We start from the raw sequence: 6,179 nt of genomic DNA, 5'->3' as shown, positions 1-6,179 counted from the left end.
ATAATGGACTTTCGGTTGATAATCCCGGGTTAGTTAACCCAAGTTACCAAGTGTTAAAGCATTCCATAGAACCTAATCATCCAAGCAGATCCTAGTACAAAGACACCACAGGCATATGTCCTAAGGTCCAAGCTATTGGTGTCTAGCCTTATTCTTTGCTTTCTTTTGTTTTTGCTGCCACTTTTGGCTTTGCTTTTTCTTTCTTTTTGTTTGTTTCTCTTTCAACCAAGGATTTTTATTTACTAAGATTCATAGACAGCATGCTAGTTTACACCTAAAAGGGGAATAATTTATCCTTTTATTCATTATAAGTTGAGCTACCACACAATCAAACATACATACTGCCACTTACTGTTATTTCTCTTCTTGCTAAAAAGGAACTATTCCACTTCTGGTTCAAACATTTCTTTTATTGAAATTGAAAAGACTTAGGGGACAAGACAAGCATTTAAACAAGTAAAAGTGAAAGCACACACACTTAGACTAGCACACTTATTGCAAACTTAAACACATAGAATGCAAAACAGCTTAAGCTAATATTAACTAAAACAGACATGTTCTTTCTTTATTGAATGGAATAACCAAGGAGCGAGTCCACCTTTCATTTTTTATCTTGTTTGTCTTTTTTCTTCTTCTCGCTTGCTTGCTTACTAGTTTCTCCCTTGCCTTTTCCTTTTAGCTTTGTCCAGAATCCAGCTTTCTTCATTGTCTCTTCCACTCTATTTTCAAGGCGTATTGCTTTGTCTATTTCTCTGCCGCTCCTTCCCTCAAAGTATTCATCATAAATTGGAAATGCTGGGTCCATATTATGTAGATGTTCTGCAATGTAGTTGAGCTTGATTTGACTATTTATGTTATAGTCAGCTTGAACTCCATATCTTGCATCCTGAAGGGTCGTGAACTCCTTGAAAGCTCTCATGTTATCAACTTGAAGTTGGGCCAGCTGGTTGAAAGATTCTTGAAATTGTGAAGCTTGTTCTCTTTGCATAACTAGAGATTTTGACTCAAAATTTCTCTGCTGGCTCATCATTCTTAACTGAAGCTCATCTTGTCTCTCCTGAGCTTTCATGTATTGTGAATGGAATTCTTCTTGTTTCTCTTGGACTCTCAGGTACTGTTCGGATAGCCTTTCAATTGCTTCTTGTATCCTGCCCATGTCTATGTTGGTTTGTGGTTGGAATTGTTGCTCTTCTTCTTGTTCTTTTTGTTGTCCTTCTTGTTGTTCTTCTTCCTCCCGTGGTTCTTCTCTCCTTCTCCTTCTTTGTAGCCTTCGACTTTGTTGTGCCTCTGTGAATTCATCATTCTTTCGAGGGTCATAGGCATGCATGGATACAGCCACGTTGGGTGTGCATCCTCCAGTGGCACTCTGGCCTTCATGCATAACTTCATAATGGTGCTTGGATAATAGACCCAGGCTTCAGCATAATTTTTCTCTGCAACCTTTTGAATGTCATTTGCAATGATCTCGTAGACCTTTATCTCTCTCCCCACCATTATGCAGTATAGCATGACAGCCCTTTGCTTGTTAACTTCCGAGGTGTTTACTGTGCCCATAATTGATCTCTTTATCAGCTCATACCACCCTTTTGCTTCAAGGATGAGATCTCCCTTTTTCAAGTACTTGTGCCTTCCTTGATTGTCCCTCTCCCAGTCAGCATTCACCACACATATATCACTAGAGATTTCATCATAATCTGGGTTTCCATTTACTCTTTCGTGGTACCTCGGCTCATCAAAATATGCTGACCTAAGTCCTAAGACCTTCATGATGGTCTTCGGACTAAAGTCCACTTCTACTCCCCGTACATAACTCTTGTAAGTTGGGGCTTCAGTCATATCAAGCCTCAGGGTGTTAGTATAAACTCCCTTATGATGTTTGCATTAATCTTGGTAATTAGTGAGGTAAGCTCTTCCCATTTTCTCTTTCTGATCTTGGCTTTTATTTCTAGGCACCCGTCATCAGGTAGCTAGAAAGGGACTTCTGGATATATCTTTTTGTCATTCATCCACCCAAGTTGCATTTGATGATACCATGATCTGAACTTTCATCAATCATATTCATTTTCACCTTCTTCAACCATGGGTTTCTTTCCTCTTCTTTTTTTGGAACTTGAAGAAGATGCCATACTTTCCTTGATGATTACCCAAATAGAGGTTGAGGGTTCATGAAGAGGTATGGTTAGTATGATGCACTCTCGGTGAAAGGGTGGTTTGAAGGTAAGGTAGTGTTATGGAAGCAAGTGAACAAAGATGATTAGTTCCACAAAGAACACGGTTGTGGGCCTTGATTTTAGAGAATATAAGAAGTGAATTTCTGAAGTACAAGACGTGTGAATCTTGAGTTCATGTGCACGGTCTAATTGAGGCTATTTATAGTAAGCTTTAATGAAGACTGGATGGCTAGGATTCCTTGGGCAAGTTTTTATGAATGAAGGGTTGCATGTAAAAATGAATGAGGACAAAAGTTTCCTCTTCATAAGGCATGTGGGGTCGGTCTTCTAAGGGCTTCTTCCAAGGTTGTGCAGATTTTCATTTCCAAGAAGAATCCTTCCAAACCTTATGGCTTACTTTTTGTCCTCATGTTGTCTTCACCATCAATTGCCTTGTCCTTTTCATTATGCTATTCTCCTGCATACCTATCCATCATGTCAAAACAAAGAAAATAATATGAATAGGTGGCGGTAAATTCATGGCAAGCAAAGCTCAAATTTAAAACTAAAATTATGGCTAGTGTTCTTCATGATTGTTCATCCATCCGTGACTCCTTTTGTGCTTTACATAGTTTTTGAGGACACCAAAATTAGTGTTTGGCTATATGGTTCAAAGTGTTTCTTCCTCCAAGTTTTATCATTGAGATCTCAACGGGATTATTGTCACTTCCGGTTAAACCATCAAGAGAAACACTTTATTTTTCTATTCTAATCATGAACTAAAACTTATAAACATGGTTGTACTTTCATAAGTTTCAAAACTCAAAAGACCCTTGACTCTCATGACTTGTTCTTGCAATATATAGAACACCCAACTTAATGTATGGCTATATATTCCAATGAACACATGTCAATATGGCAATATGATCATCATTTTTGAAAGGTGTCTTAGTGTGCCTGTAGGCACACCAAACTTAGAATTAGATCATATGCTTTACAATGTCATGAATAGTTGTCAAAATTGTCTATGAGAACTTGAATTCATGTTAGAGCAGCAATTATTATTCATACTGAAACATTAAAAACAAACAAACTAAATCATGGGATGCCTCCCATGGAGCGCTTCTTTAACGTCACTAGCTTGACGGTTGGTTTACTACTAGGCTGGATTGTAATGCTTGAGGTCCTCTCCTCTCACTGTAAAGCTTTCTCCACTTGATTCCCTGATGATTTCTAAATGCTCTAGGGAAAGGACTTTTCTAATTGTGAACACTTGAGGTAACTGGGATGGAATGGTTGGAAGATGGGGTGAGATTGGTGGATGGTGGATTGATATCACCTTGTCTCCAGGGAAAAAACCTTCTGTAGGAACCTTCTTGTTTCTCCATCCCCTTGGCAATTTCTTCACAATCTTTTCTCTTCTTCCATTAGTGTTCCATTGACTCTTGTGTTAGGAAGATCCTTGTTAGCTGCTCTCCCTGATTCTTGTGGCTTCGGCTCTTCCTTGAACTCCATTGGTTGCTTCATCTCTTGAGCTTCTTGTTTATCCATCAAGGGAAGCTCTAGATGCTTGCCTGGAGGTTTTATTGCTGTTTTTCTTTAGAGAGCTCTCACTGTATTCTTCCTTTAATTTCTTGCTCTCTTGCTCATATTCATGCACGGGCTTGAAGGCCTGGAAAGTGATCTGCTCATCATGTATTCTCAGTATCAACTCTCCTTGTTCTACATCAATGAGTGCTCGACTAGTAGCTAAAAATAGTCTCCCTAGAATAATGGGATGGAGGTAACCTTTCTCCATGTCCAGAACAACAAAGTCAGTAGGGAGGAAGTAGTTTCCTACTTTCACCAATACATTTTCGACTACTCCTTCGGCTTGCTTCTGAGTTTTATCTGCCAATTGGATGATTACATCAGTGGATCTCAGCTCATTGATTTGCAACTTCTTCATAAGAGGTAGAGGCATCACATTTATGCTAGCCCCTAGATCACAAAATCCTCTGTCAATTTTTGTTTCACCTATGACACAGGGAATATGAAAGCTCCCTAGATCTTTCTTCTTCAGGAATACATCCTTCTTGATGAGAGCACTACATTCCTTGTTCATTGTCACTATTTGTCCCCCTTTTAAGGTTTCTTTCCTAGTCAGCAGCTCTTTCATGCACTTGATGTATGTCGGCATCTGTTGGAGAGTTTTGATAAAGGGAATGTTGACACTGAGAGGTGCGAAAACATCTAGGAATCTTGAATACGATATTTCTTTATCACCTCCTCTTAGCCTCTGAGGAAATGGTGCCCTTGGCAAATAAGGCTCCGGCATTTCCTCCCTTGTTGATCCCTTTCTTTGCACAGATCCAGTTCCTTGTTCCATTTCCTCCAAGTTGCTCTGGGAACTTCTTTGGCTGTGCTCAGTTAGCTTGCTAGTGTCTTCTTCCAGGATCTCTTCATTTGCAAGAGTAATTGCCTTACACTCTTTCCATCTCACCTTCTTCATTTCCCCTCTTGGATTTTTCTTAGTGTCACTTGGGAAACTATCAGTGGACTTCAAAATATGCTGTGAAAGATGTCCTACTTGAGATTCGAGATTCTTAATAACCTTTCCTCAGCTTTTTATACTCCCTCTTACTTCTTCCTTGAATTTCTTTATGTCCTCAAATTCCAAGGTTTGCAAGCATAGCTTCCATCTTGGCCATTCTATCTTCATCATGTGGTACTGATTAGTTGGAATTGGGGTGTTGAGAGTGGTTGTTATGACTTTGGTATGGTGGCTGTGAATAAGTATTTTGTGTGGTCTGATATGGTCTTTGGTTGGAGCTTTGTTGCGTGGAGTTATTGTACTGGGTTGGATTGTGTGGTCTGTGGTCTTGGCCTTGGTTTTGTTGGTTCTCCCACCCAAAGTTTGGGTGGTTCTTCCAACCAGGAATATAGGTTTTAGAGTATGGATCATTAGCTTGCCTGAATGAATTTCCAAGGTAATTAGCTTCCTCCCAGTTAACTCCTTCTTCTGTTTCCAAATCTCCTTGAGGTGATGGTTGAGTGTGGATAGCTACGGCCTGATTCTTCTCCATTTGCTTGGTCAATTCAGCCAGTTGCTTGGTGATCATCTTGTTCTGGGCCAGGATTGCATCCATTTGGTTTAATTCCAAGACTCCCCTATTGTTGCTCCGATCTGAGACATAGAAATACTCATTGTCAGCCACTATTTTTATAACATCAATGGCTTCTTCAATGGTCTTCTTCTTATTAAGGAAACCTCCAGATGAGTGGTCTACAGCTTTCTTTGACTCATGATTCAGCCCTTCATAGAAGATATGAATTTGCACCCACTCATTAAACATGTCAGGGGGCATTTTCTTGTCAAATCCTTGAATCTCTCCCAGGCTTCATAAATAGTCTCACCATCTTACTGTCTGAATGTCTGCACTTCAGTTCTCAGCCTGCTGACTTTTTGTGGAGGGTAGAACCTTGTTAAGAATCTATTCACCACATCCTCCCATGTTGTCAAGGTTTCCTTCGGAAATGATTCTAGCCATTTTGATGCTTTGTCCCTCAAAAAAAATGGAAACAGTAGCAATCTATAGGTGTCAGGATGAACATCATTAGATTTAACTGTGTCACATATCCTTTGGAATTTAGTGAGATGCTCATTAGGATCCTCTTGTGCACTACCCCCAAAAGAACAGTTGTTCTAGACAAGAGTTATGAGTTAAGACTTCAATTCAAAATTGTTAGCATGGATAGTTGGCTTTTGAATGCTACTACCACAATTTCCTGGATTTGGATTGATGTATGATCCCAAGACTCTCCTCTCTTGTCCAGCAGGGTTGGCTACACCTCTTTTGGCATGATTGTTCACCTCTCCTTCATGATGGTTTTTCATATCATCCTCCATAGTTATATCCAAATCTTCCTCCTCTTCTTCTGCACCAACAGCCCTTTTTCCTATTGCTTCCTTCCTTAATCTCAGGAAGGTTCTTTCCAGTTCACTATCATATGAGGTTGAGGCCTCTCTTCTACCTATCATATAATAAA

General features: G+C 39.7%; 1 non-coding gene across 1 annotated transcript; it reads left to right on the top strand.

Moving 5' to 3' along the window:
- Positions 1-5,483: 5,483 nt before the first annotated feature.
- On the top strand, positions 5,484-5,586 carry LOC112752171 (small nucleolar RNA R71). The gene has a single exon (XR_003176618.1). It is a non-coding gene; the product is annotated as a small nucleolar RNA R71 (small nucleolar RNA).
- The last annotated feature ends 593 nt before the right edge of the window (positions 5,587-6,179 follow it).

The sequence above is a fragment of the Arachis hypogaea genome, chromosome 15 (genome assembly GCF_003086295.3).
Source record: "Arachis hypogaea cultivar Tifrunner chromosome 15, arahy.Tifrunner.gnm2.J5K5, whole genome shotgun sequence".
NCBI lineage: Eukaryota > Viridiplantae > Streptophyta > Magnoliopsida > Fabales > Fabaceae > Arachis > Arachis hypogaea.
The sequence above is the reverse complement of the archived record's forward strand: the minus strand, read 5'-3'. Positions and strand labels throughout refer to the sequence as shown.